Source organism: Mustela lutreola, chromosome 16, assembly GCF_030435805.1.
Source record: "Mustela lutreola isolate mMusLut2 chromosome 16, mMusLut2.pri, whole genome shotgun sequence".
Classification (NCBI taxonomy): domain Eukaryota; kingdom Metazoa; phylum Chordata; class Mammalia; order Carnivora; family Mustelidae; genus Mustela; species Mustela lutreola.
This window is the reverse complement of record NC_081305.1, coordinates 16,123,541-16,136,005: the sequence shown is the minus strand read 5'-3', so window position 1 is coordinate 16,136,005 and position 12,465 is coordinate 16,123,541. Positions and strand designations below refer to the sequence as shown.

Here is a 12,465-nt window from a genome sequence, read left to right as displayed (position 1 = left end):
TTTCACTGAGGACTTCATCTATCCCGAGGTGAGGGGTGTCAAGGAAGGCTTCCCTGCGGAAGAACTCCAGGGGATGTGAAGGGATGCCTAGGCCAACAGGAGAAAAGCATTCCAGGCTGAGGGAACACTTGGGAAGCTTTGAGGCAAGAATGGGCTTGGTGCTGTTAAGTCATACAGAGATGGCCCTTGGTGCCATCCGGGCCTTGTGGTGAGAGCTGCTCAAGATTATGACCAAAAATTGGCAGGGAGGAGGCACTGGAACAGTACTGGCCAGTAGAAATATAATGTGAACCACATATATAATTTAAAATTTTCTAGTAGCCACATTAAAAAAAGTAAAAACAAAAATAAGCGGGTGAAATTAATTTTAGTACTATATTTTATTTAGTATACCCCAAGTGTTATCGATTTATATATAACCAGTATAAAGAAAGCTACTACTGAGGGATTTTTGCATTCTTTTTTGTGTGTATGTCGTGCATTTGAAATCTGGTATGTTGTTATACCCTCGCAGCACATCTCAGTGTGGACGGGTCTCATTTCTAGTGCTCTGGCCATGTGTGGCTTGGGGCTTCCACATTGGACAGTGCAGGCCTGGAGGTTGTTAACTTAAGGAAGACTTGGGAGACTTTTCTCCTAAATTAGGTTGTTAGTATAGGACTGTACTGTTTGTACAGTTCTAGAAACTCCTCTCATTCCTCTTAAGCCTTCCCCACAGAGGCATAGTGCCATGTCCTAGAGAACCTGTAGTGTTTCTAATCAGATGTGTAGCATTTCGATTCTAAACTGACAGCTGTTTAGGCCTGAAATGGTGGCCTTGCGGAGAGCCCAGAATCAGTGATAGGAAAATGAGACTGTTGCCTGGATATGAGCTGTTTCCTTCCCCTTGCCAACATAACACAACACAACAAAAAGAAACCCCTGCAACATTTCATCTAATGTTCAGGTCTCTATTTTACGCCAGTTACTTGGGAGTGGCTTCTGCCCGATTATCCATTCGAGTCTCCCAGGTTCTCCCAGGGCAGGCATTGTGGCTGCTGGAAGAGTATTAGGATGAAGCCTTATTTATCTCACTCGAGTGTATTACTTTCCCTTTTCCCCCAGCCTTCCAGGATGCTCAGAGTATTTTTCTTAGAGGAGGAGACTTAACTCTTGGCAGAAAGTGGCGTGTCGGGAGGGAGAGCGATAGTGCACCAGAGCACGGATGCCGTAATTAGTTGGTGGTGTTTAGGGCCGCTGTTAGGGAGATCTTCACCCCTGGCTTGGGGGATGCTGTTTATGATGCATAGGACAGCACGGCACCCATTTCTCAGGTTATGATCTCTGTGCCTTCCTTCCCTCCCTCTCGCTTCTCCTCCCTTCTCTTAATCAGTGTTCACTTAAACACACATTACATACATTCATTCTCATAGAGGGGGGCATTACAGTCCAGGCTGAATTCACCTTGAATATGCCCCTTCCTCGATCCGAAAAGCCCCCTAAATGGATAGATTGCTTCTGTATATATTTTTGAAGATTCATGGAACACATTAAGTGAAAAATCGAAGGTTAAAGTCAGTTTTGGATGTGTAGTTTATGTGTATTTATGTTACTGCTGACAAGTACAATGACTTCAAACAAAGTCGACAACTATGAGTTATATCCTGGGGAAGGGATTTGGAATGTGTGCTTCTATGGCGCAGGTGTCTTCTTTGCATTTGCATATTATTTTAATTTTTAAAAAGACTTATTTATTTTAGAGAAAGAGACAGAGAGAGAGAGCATGAGTGGGAGGGACAGAGGCAGAGGGAGAGAGAATCTCAAGCAGACTCTGCACTGAGCATAGGGCCCAATGCAAAGTCCAGTCTCCCAACCCTGAGATCATGGCCGGAGCCAAAACCAAGAGTCAGATGCTCAACTGACTGCTACCCAGATGCCCCATTTCAGTTTTTCATAATAAGCCTGCTGTTGTTATTTTTTATTTTTTAAGTTCGTATTATTTATTGTGAAGGCAATATTTTATAGCATAAATGGGACATTTAAAAAACTTTTTATATGGAAAGTATCAAACATAAATTAATGTAGAGCAGTGTAATGAACCATCCCATACTTGTTACCCACTTTTAAGAAGGATCAGCACGTGTCAGATTGTCTTTAGCCTCCAGACCCAACTTTTTTGGGGGGAGTGTTTGAAAGCAAATCGTAGACATCCTGTCATTTCATGGGTAAACACTTCCAGGTACATGTCTAACTGATAGGCATTTCTATCTGATAGATTTCTGTCTAACTGATAGAAAAAAAATTGTCCACTATGCAGATAATGGAAATTTAAAAAATAAAACCTTGTTTCATAATCTTACTCTTCAAACACAACTTACTGTTTTTCTCTGGTTCATTTATTTCTTTGTCCCTTTACATATTTATTTTTATAGGATTTTAGTAATAGGGTGCATTCTATAACTTCATGTTTTTTTTTTTTAACTCAATGTAGTGTGAATAATGTTTTATATTCTTATATACTCTTTGTAAACATTAATCCATACCTTCATTGTGGCATAGCATTTCATTTCACTTATCTGACATTCTAATTTTTAAAAAGCAGTTGCTTACAAAGGAGATTTTTGCGTGTGTGTGCGGAATGATTACCACAAGTTTAGCTAATGTTTATCACCTCAAACAGATTCAGAAAGAAAAAAGAAAATGTGTTTTTCTCCTTGCGATGAGAATTTTTAGTTACTTTCTCGAATAGATCAGTGTTAACTGTAATCACCATGTTGTACATTACATCCTCAGTCTTTATAACTGGAAGTTTATAACTGCTAACTTTTTAAAAGCAGAATCTTAATGGTGAAAGTTCTCTTCTAGCTGGGCTCCTACGTTTTATATTTAAAGACCTTTGAAAAGGAGAGGTTTGTTCATTGAAAGCCTTCCCCTGCCATGTTTATAAACATGGCTTTGATCCTGTGCCACCCGGGAGACGTGGTGTGTTGCTGAGTTTCCCTGAGGGCACAGAGAATGGATGAGCTGTTAAGGGTCTGTGGTATAGGAATCTAGGAATTACTTTCATGGGTGACAAGGACTTTCCTTCCCATTAGGGACAAGGAGCTTTAATGACGAGGCAGCAGTAACTCAGATGGACTCATAGTTTATTCTGAAGACCTGGCTTTCCCAGATCTGTATTTATTCCCCTTGAAAAATTTATTCCCCCTTGAAAAATTAAAAAATGTGCTACAGCTTGACATTGAGATTTACCAAGATGAGGCCTTTTGTATCCTGTGTTAAAAGGACCTTCAGTCGGTTCAAGAAAGACTTTGTCTCTAATGTACCTTTCTCGGTGGATGACTGTGACGAGGGGCCAGTTCTGAAAAGTGTATGCCCGTGTGCTTTTTTTTTTTTCTTGTAAGTGAAGAAAAAAATGTCTGTTTCTGCATGGACTTTGGCTTTTGACTTGAGTTTAGAGAAATAAGGATGATGATGATTAACAAAATCTGTCATGTACTAAAATGAGGATGCGCGTGCCTAATTCCTCCTCCCTCTTTCCTCTGGTAGGAGAGGAGGTGTCCCTCTTCCTCTTTCTAAGGGTGGAGTCTCCATCCATGCTTTGGAGCCCGTGTTTCCTGCCTTCTCGGGAGTCCTTTCTGATTTTCCTGTTGCCTCTCTAACTATTCTCTGTTTTGCAAGGTCATCGTCATCTGTTTGTTAGCTGAGTTTCCTATCATTCCATCTTCTTCTGTGATCACATTCTTTTTTTTTTTTTTAAAGATTTTATTTATTTATTTGTAAGATCGAGAGAGAGTGAGAGCGAGCACAGGCGGACAGAGTGGAAGGCAGAGTCAGAGGGAAAAGCAGGCTCCCTGCGGAGCAAGTAGCCCGATGTGGGACTCGATCCCAGGACGCTGGGATCATGACCTGAGCCGAAGGCAGCTGCTTAACCAACTGAGCCACCCAGGCGTCCCTGTGATCACATTCTTGTCCGTACCTCCTCTTTATGCATAACCGCCATGTGCAGGTGACCCATAGATTTGAATCTCCCGCCTAGATCTCTCCCATGAGCTCCATGCCCACATACCTGACTGTTTTCTTGCTGTCTTCTTGTGCATATGTCAGAAACCTGTCCAAATCTTAACTCACTGACTCTTTCCCAGGCTTGACCCTTTTCCACTGTTCCATATTTCAGTTTGTAGATCCACCATTTATTTATTTAAAATAAGTTCGAAACTCGGGAGTCATCTTCAATACCTCGACTGCTCTTGCCTGTTTACTTTGCTAATCTATTTTAAGGTTCTCTTGGGTTTTACCTTTACAAATTTTCCCACCTCTTTCATCTCCACCTCTGTTGGCCTGGTCTTTTCTTTCACCCTCTTGTCTGCTCTGCCTGTATCCGTCCTTACTTCCCTCCAGTCTTTTCCACACTGCAGACAGAACGATTTTTGAAATCACAAAGCTGATCTTGTCACAGCTCGATTAAAAACCCTTAAGTACCATGCTCGTACTCTTAGGATAGAGAGAAACTTTTCAACATGGCGGGCCCACGAGGCACTGCCATGTATGGCCACCACCTGGGTCATCTACCCCAATTGGATCCCATTCCATTCCATCCCCACTCATCTGTGTTCAATTTCTTGAGTGCGTTTGTGCCACAAGGCCTTTGCACATGGTATTTCCTCTGCCTCACTTGGTCTTCCTCTATATTCTATCCCACCCTTCAATGTGCTCTGTGCCTGAAACTTCAGAGCACAGTTGAGTTGTCAGTTCCTTAGGAAATTTTCCCTGATGCATTGATGAGACCAGCTATCCAGTGCTCATGAGACCATAGATGTCTTCCATGATGTTTGTTAATATAGTTGCAGTTATACATGCTTTGTGAGATTTTTTAGTTCCTTTTCTCTCAAGTGACTTTTGAGTTTCCTCAATGCAGAGACTTAGTCTATTTTCATTCTTCATTATAAACCAGCCTCTCACCTAGTGTCAGACGGATGTGGAGGCCTAGAAAATGCTTCTTGAAGGAATGAATAAGAACGAGAGAGAGAATATGAAAGTTTACAACCTGGCTTTGTAAAATGAAGCTATTTTCATTTTTAGTGGAGTTAATGCAACCCCCATAGACCAAAACTTTGATTTAGGGACCATTGAGGGACTCTCAGCAGCACCATACAGAAGAGGCTTCAAGACCAGAGTAGACTCTTCTTTGCACCTTGTGTTCTAGGAAGAGCCTGCCAAATTGTCAGTGATGGGGGCTGAGGGGAGATGGGGTGAAGCCAAGTCAACACTGGTACCCCAACAAGAATTCCAATGTTTATAATCTGATGGTGGTTTGCTAGAAAAGACTTTCTCTTGTTAGGCTCTGGGTAAGTTTGGAAGCCAAAGAGACATCGTAACAGCAAATCCTGGAAGCCTCTGGCTTCTTTTACTGCAAAGGGAATGTGAAAGAGTGTTCTCTTTAAACCTGGGGTACACTCCAGCCTGTGTGTGTCTGAGTTACAGGGAGCCGGGGAATGGAAAGGAGACTATTTACTCTCTGCCCTTCTGGAATTTCCTCCGGTTCCGTTCCTCTGTGCTCCAGTGTTTCACAGCTCTGTGTAGAATGAACACTGACCTGTTAATGAATGCCCTGCTTATTTTCACTTTCTTTTGATGGGCCTATGGGACTAAGGGCAGAGGGAGGCAGGAAGAAGGTTGGTTTGTTCCACTGAGCAGCTCGGTTAAGGCCAGATCAATCATATCTTCATTGGGCTTCCGAGACACTTGACCCGAGAGTACTTAGTCTCCCTTAAAAGTATCCTACTTTTGTGTCCTGTTTTATTTTTCTCACATTTCCTGGTAAATCTTTACATTTGTATTCTGAGTGAGGAAGAAAAAGAAAAAAATAAGATCTTTTTTTTTTTTTTTTTTTTTAAAGGAGGCTCCACACTCAGCATGGAGCCCAACATGGTGCTTGATCTCACAACGCTGAGATCAAGACCTGAGCTGAAATCAGGAGTTGGACATTTAATGGGCTGAGCCACCCAGGCACCCCAAGATCTTTCCTTTTAAAAAGATATGTGTGTACATGCATACACATTGTCATGCTGTGTGAGCGGGAGAGGCAGTGATGATAGAAGATTCTAAAGTTGAACATTCTTTCTCACATACCACAGTGAAGCTGTCTAAGCAGGAGTTCTGGATTTCGTAACTGAATCCCATTACCAGTGGCACAGTTTGGCAGTTCTGGTTTACCTCATTTTCTCTTTTGTTGGAATAAGGAAGGCAACTTCCATGCTCTATTTATCTATACTTATTAATACCATATGCAAAAAACACGATAAAAAGTCCAAGTCAAGGAAGGAAAAAAGTAACTCTTAGAAAAATATTACTCATCTTTATTGCACGTAACCGCTCTTCCCAATAGGAAATGATTAACTCGAAGCCACTTCTAAATCTGAGGCTTTGAAGTAAGGAAAAATGAGAGTAGGAGTGCCTCCCGAAGCAGCTCGATTGTGGATCCCCTACCTTTTTGTACTTCAGACTGTATATGTAATGTCGAATTCTTATTTTTAGTTGATTCCAGTCACTGTTTGTGCCTTAGGTATGCTGGCTTGGGTGGGGGGAGCTATTATAGAAAATGTCACGCATTCATGAAAGTGGACAGAAGAGTCCATGAGTGTCTGTCACGCAGCTCCACAGCCATCAACAGTGGCCATTCCTGTTTCATCTTTCTTCTTATTCCACCCCCTACTGGGTTAGGGTTTTGGGTTTTTTTTTTCTCCCCCATTTAATTTATTTTTTGAGAGTGGGAGAATGGGTGCCTGCAAGCTAGGGCGGGGCAGAGGTAGAAGGAAAGAGAACCTCAAGCAGACCTGGCTCCCCTGCCTCCCCAGACCAGAGCCCTTGGTAGAGCTCAGTCTCATCACCCTGAGATCATGAGGTGAGCAGAAATCAAGAGTCTGTTCTTAATGGACTGAGCCACCCAGGTGTCTCCTCGGTCATTTTTCCTTAAAGCCCAGGTGTATTTCATTCACAGATATTTTAGTAGGGAGCTCTAAAAGAGAAGGGCTCCCATAACTATAAAACCAATTTCATACCTAAAAAGCATAATGGTAGTTATTTAAGTATTATCAACTAGCCCAGTTTTACATCCCCTAGTTGTCTTAAAGTTTCTAACATCCGTTTGTTCGCTTTGTTTGAATCAGGATCCGAACGGCGCTGATGTCTCTTCAGTCTCTTTTAACCGATACATTCTCCTTCTTTTTGTCCACACCGGTTCAGTGTTGCAAAAACTGGACAGCTTGTCCTGTACTTCACCACCTTTTGGATCTTGCTGCTGTTCCTCTGTCCTTCCGTGTCCTGTAAATTCAAAGGTAGATCAAGAGACTTGATCTGATCAGGTTCTGTTTTCCTTTCTGACGAGGTGGCTTGTGCCTCTATTTGGAAGCATCTGGATGTTTGTTGGTCACTCTTGGTATGCCAGCGTTTGAAGGGTTCTCCTGGCATGGTCCTTGACATTTTCCAGATTCTTTCTCTAGGATCTGATAGTCAGCTCTACTGCTGTCTTGACCTTCATGTTATGTAGCATTATAAGGCCTGGCTAACCAGACAGTATGTAGAACAGAAGGGCACAATCCCGTAACCGAAGTACATTTGTTGACTGCTGAAGTTAGCATGAGCTCAGGCCTTTGGCTTTCTCAGAGAACGGAAGCCTCTTGCCAGCAGGATATTTTCATTATATATGTTCCATCTGCTTATAATTGAATCAGACTTCCTCGAGCCATGCTCTAAGTTGGCCCTTTCTGCAGCACCTGCCTGTCCTTTGCCCCAAGACTCCGAGAGACTGGTGGGCCCATGTGGTTGGGGAATCACGGGTCTTTCCTAACACACGCTAGGGAGGAAGCCTTGGTAGTCTTCCTTAAACTGTGTTCCTAGAAGACCTTGCCATCGTCCTGGCCCACGCAGCAGCTGTTGCACCTGGAATATCGCACTAACTTCCTCCCAGGTCTCGTCTGCCTCAGCCCTTGCTCCTCCCGCAGCCCGAGGGATTCCACTACGGCACCACTCATGGCCCTTTCTTGCTCATAGCCCTCCAGTGGCTCCCAGTCTCACGCAGAGGAAATGCAGAGACCTTGTGGGAGCTTCGAAGACTTTCCTTGTGGGTTCTGGGGACCCATCTCCTGCCTTCATCGGCTCATGTCGTCCCTCATCCACTCCAGCCACACCAGCCTCCCTGCCATTCCTCAGACACACTAGGCCTGCTCCTATGTGGGGCCTCTGTGCTTCCTTTTCTCTCTGCAGAATATTCTTGAATATTCTTCCTCCAGACACCTACCCGGCTTCCCCTGGCTCTTCCTCTTTTTAGTCTCTGCTCAGTTGTCACCTCCCCAGCGAGCTTTTCTCACAACGGCAAGTCCTAATGGCCATCTCTAGTACTCACCCTCTTCTTTGCTCTGTGCATTGGTTTTTCCTGCCCTTGCCGCCTTCTGACAGATGATGCAGTTGTCTTTTAAAAAATTGCTAATTGTCTGTTTTCCCTAACTTGAATAGAAACACCCAGGCACACAATTTTTGTCTGTTTGGTTGCTGTTAAATCTCAGTGACCCGGGGCATCCGGGTGGCTCAGTCGGTTAAGTGGCTGCCTTCGGCTCAGGTCATGATCCCAGGGCCCTGGGATCGAGTCCCGCATCAGGCTCCCTGCTCAGCAGGAAGTCTGCTTCTCCCTCTCCCTCTGCCTGCTGCTCTGCATACTTGTACTCTCTCTGTCAAATAAATAAATAAAATCTTAAAAAAAAAAAAAAGTCTCAGTGACTCAACTAGTAGGTGCTCTCTACACACACGTGGACGCCATGACCACGGGTGGGGGGGGGATGACGAGGCCGAGAGTGACTGGTGCGCTTCCTGGGCACAGTCTCATTCTGGTTTATGGCAGTCGTCTTACCATGCCCCTTTTTTCAGCGATTTCTTGGTGTTTGAGCAATGCCTCAAAAGGCAGTAGGAAGACCTGCTGCGAGAGAAAGGCCCTTTGTAGAGTCGTCCGCGTGGCTGTAGTGAAACCCGAGGGCCCCAGAGGCGAACTGGCTAAGGCTGCTATTTATAACTCAGCTTCCAGTGTATGTTTTCCAGCCACACTTACTCCTTTCAGCCTCCCCTGTACGCTCAAGTCTGTCACTCAATTAGCTAATGGTTTCTTTAGTCCCATTATGCATTGTAGGGCTCCCCTGGCTCAGGTATTTTTTTCAAAGAGAATAATGGGGTGTTCTGTTCTCAGAGGTTTAATTTTTTAATAGCCTTGCCAATTAAAAAAAAAAAACCCTTTTCCAACTTTGTATTATGAAATTTTTGAACAGACAAGAGAATGGGAAGAAGAATATAATGAACACCCAGACGCCCTCCACCTTGACCCGACACTTGTTACCATTTTGTTGCATTTGTTTTATCTGTATGTGTGAGCCCCGTGGGCACATGCATTTTCCCCCCAAAGCAGTTGAAGGTAAATTGCAGCTATGGTGACACTTCCTTCCCCAGAACTGCAGATTATTCTCCTATAAGAACCATTCAGTAATTGTAGATACCCTCAAAATCTTCTTGCATCTCTCAAGACTAGGAGCGTTCATATGTAAAACCACATGTTCTTATTGAACCTAAGAAAATTAACAGTCATTTCAGACAACATTTAATATCCAATCAGTCTGGATATAAATTTCTCCACTTACCCCAAGAATATATTGTTTTTAGATTTTATTTATTTATTTGAGAGAGAGTGTTGTGGGGGGAAGGGGTGGAGAGAGGGAGAGAGTCTTAAGCAGACTCTGTGCTGAGCATGGAGCCTGAGACTGGGCTCGATCTCATGACCCTGAGATCACTACCTAAGCTAAAACCAAGAGTCAGACACTCAACTGACTATGTCACTCAGGCACTCCACCCCAAGAATATTTTTTTCAAACTAATGTTTAATAAAACATTGCATGGCATTTGGTGATTATGTTTGCTCAGATCTAAAAGAGTCTCCTCCTTGTCCCACTATCTTCAGAAAAGAAATCCATTTGATGACATTGTCTTTTTGAAGAGCCCAGGACAGTTATTGTATAGATGTCCCATATTCTGGGTTTGTCTGATTGCTTCCTCGTGGCACTGTTGAATTTATTTCTCTGTCCCCTTATTTCATGTATGTCGGGAAGGAGATTGAGTGGCTTAATTGAATTCAGGCTCAGTGCTTTTAGCAAGAAGACTTTAAAAATGATGTTGTGTGCCTCATGCTGCATCACGTCAAGAAAGTGTGTGTGTGTGTGTGTGTGTGTGTGTGTGTGTGTGTGTGAGCTTGTCTCGCTCTTAGGAATGCTTCATTTGATCACTTGGTGAGGACGGCGATGGTCAGAGGTCTCTCTGACTCTTTTTTTAGTAAATAGAACAAAGGAGGAATTATGGTCTGAAAAGTTTTGTTTAAAGAGGAAAGATGTCCCTCCTCCCTAGGTTTTTGGGAAGGCAAAATGTATCTCAAGGCATTGCAAGGTCACTTCGGAGCCTACAAGTATATAATGACTACTGGACGTGACTAATGGGTAGAGAGAAGAGCTAAGTTGGAACCTTAAGACGAGACCGTGTAGAGAAAACTTCAAGTTATGCCTGTGGCTTCTGTCAGAGGACCATGGCAGTATGACTTTCAGGGGTTTGAAATAAGCAACAAGAAGCCTGGGGCTCCCCTAGCTTCCCTTTGACCAATATCATCCCTCTAGAAAGGAGGGAAAGCCATGCCCACACTCCATTTGTAAAATAATGGTTTTTGAGATACTGAGAAAAGAATCAAGGAACCCTTTTGAAATGCTCATCCCAGCACATTTCTGAGTTCAGAAGGCAGGGCATCTTTCGGAAGTGTCCTAGAATCAAGATGAGAAGGTGATTGGTCCTTAGGATGGTTAGGTAGTTCACCTTGGAAGACTTTTTGAAGTTTGTTGCTAAAACCTGGAAAAGGCTCCAAAAGGTCCAGAGAAGTACACCTTCACAGTGAACAAGTTAGACCAAGAGAAATTGGGACTCTTCAGCCTGAAGACAAGAAAGTCAACAGGGAGATAATAAAAATGACAGGCTATTAGGAGCCTGTGGGGCCCTAATAAATGTGCTCTTGCTATTCCTGTTTTCCAGGTGGGGAGACTGAGGCTCATGTTAAATAATTTGCATAATGCTATAGCTACTAAGTAGTGGAACTGAGATTTGAACCCAGTCTGCCTGGCTGGTGCCCGTCCTGAACCTCTGTGCTGTACTACCTGCTAGGGACTTAGGCCCTGGATCCTGCATAATACAGTAGGGAGACACCCCTTGACTTCTCTTTTAAGTAATAATATTAAGTATTTATTACCTGCGGGTTTCGGTGGGTCAGGATTTATGAGTGGCTTAGTTGGGAGATCTGGCCTAGGAGATCTCATGAGGTTCTAGTCTCTACGGTGGTTGGACCACAGTTGTCTGAAGGCTCAACTGGGGCTGGAGGCCCTCCTTTCTGGGTGGCTCATTTGCAAGGCTGGCAAAGGGGTGCTGGTGGTCGAAAGGCTTCAGTTCTTTCCCAAGAGCTAGACTTGTGAAGGAACTCGTTTTCAGATTACAGGTATTACTTTATAGAAATATTTGGAGCTCACCAAGCCCCTGAGTGAAACTGACTGAAAGTAGCAACAGGCTCAAAAGGACTTGGAGAGATCCATTACAGGCAAGAGAGAGTGAGGGAAGGTAGAGATACTTAGGAGAACTTGAGCAGGCAAAGGTAACTGGTTTCCACATTCTTATAGTAGATCCTTGAATTGATCCAGACTTTTCCTTGGTTCTTAAAGGATTGTGTCTGTATCTTAGATTTGGGGCTGGCTTTTTTAGTTGGGGGAATTTGTTTCTAGACAGTACTTAAAAGAGAGACTTTTTTATGCATATGCTGCTTCATGATAGAAAACCAGTGAGATAGCTTATAATAATAGAGTAGCAATTAAGAGATAGAGTAGAGCAGGTGGTTTCGTGGGTGGTGGGTGGGGAAGGAGGTTGGAATATGTGGTGCTCTCCTAGCCTGGCTCTGTAAGGTGTGGGAAGGCATGGAACAACCGCATGCCCTTTGGAAATCCTCGTAAATGCTGTTCTCTCGGTCATTACCGAGTGACCCTGAACTGGAGGTTTTAGCTCCTGAGCATAACTGGGTGGAAGCTGTTCCCTGTGGCCAAGCTTGGTGGTGAGGTTTGGGGGGTGGGGTACAGCAGTTTCCAGACCATGGAGGGCTTGGGGCTTCTGCCTCGTGTCAGTTTGTTCTGTTTTTCTGCTGTGGTTTCCTGACTCTTCTTGCTCGCCCACAGGACTTGACTGCCTGGTGTTCTAGGGGCCAGGCGACAGTGAGGTGCCTTCTTACTCCTTACAGAGCTACTTGTCGACTGCTTTCTCCTCAGGGACTAACCCAGGGCTGTGTGACTGTTGTGGGGCTGACTTACCTTTGTTGAACTTCTGTTGCTTAAACATTTTTCCTTATTTCTAAGTGAAACATCTTCAGAAGTGAAA

General features: G+C 43.8%; 1 protein-coding gene across 2 annotated transcripts in view; it reads left to right on the top strand.

Annotated features, from left to right (window-relative positions):
• WWP2 (WW domain containing E3 ubiquitin protein ligase 2) overlaps positions 1-12,465 on the top strand; it is a 147,652-nt gene that overhangs the window by 53,487 nt on the left and 81,700 nt on the right. The window lies entirely within an intron of this gene.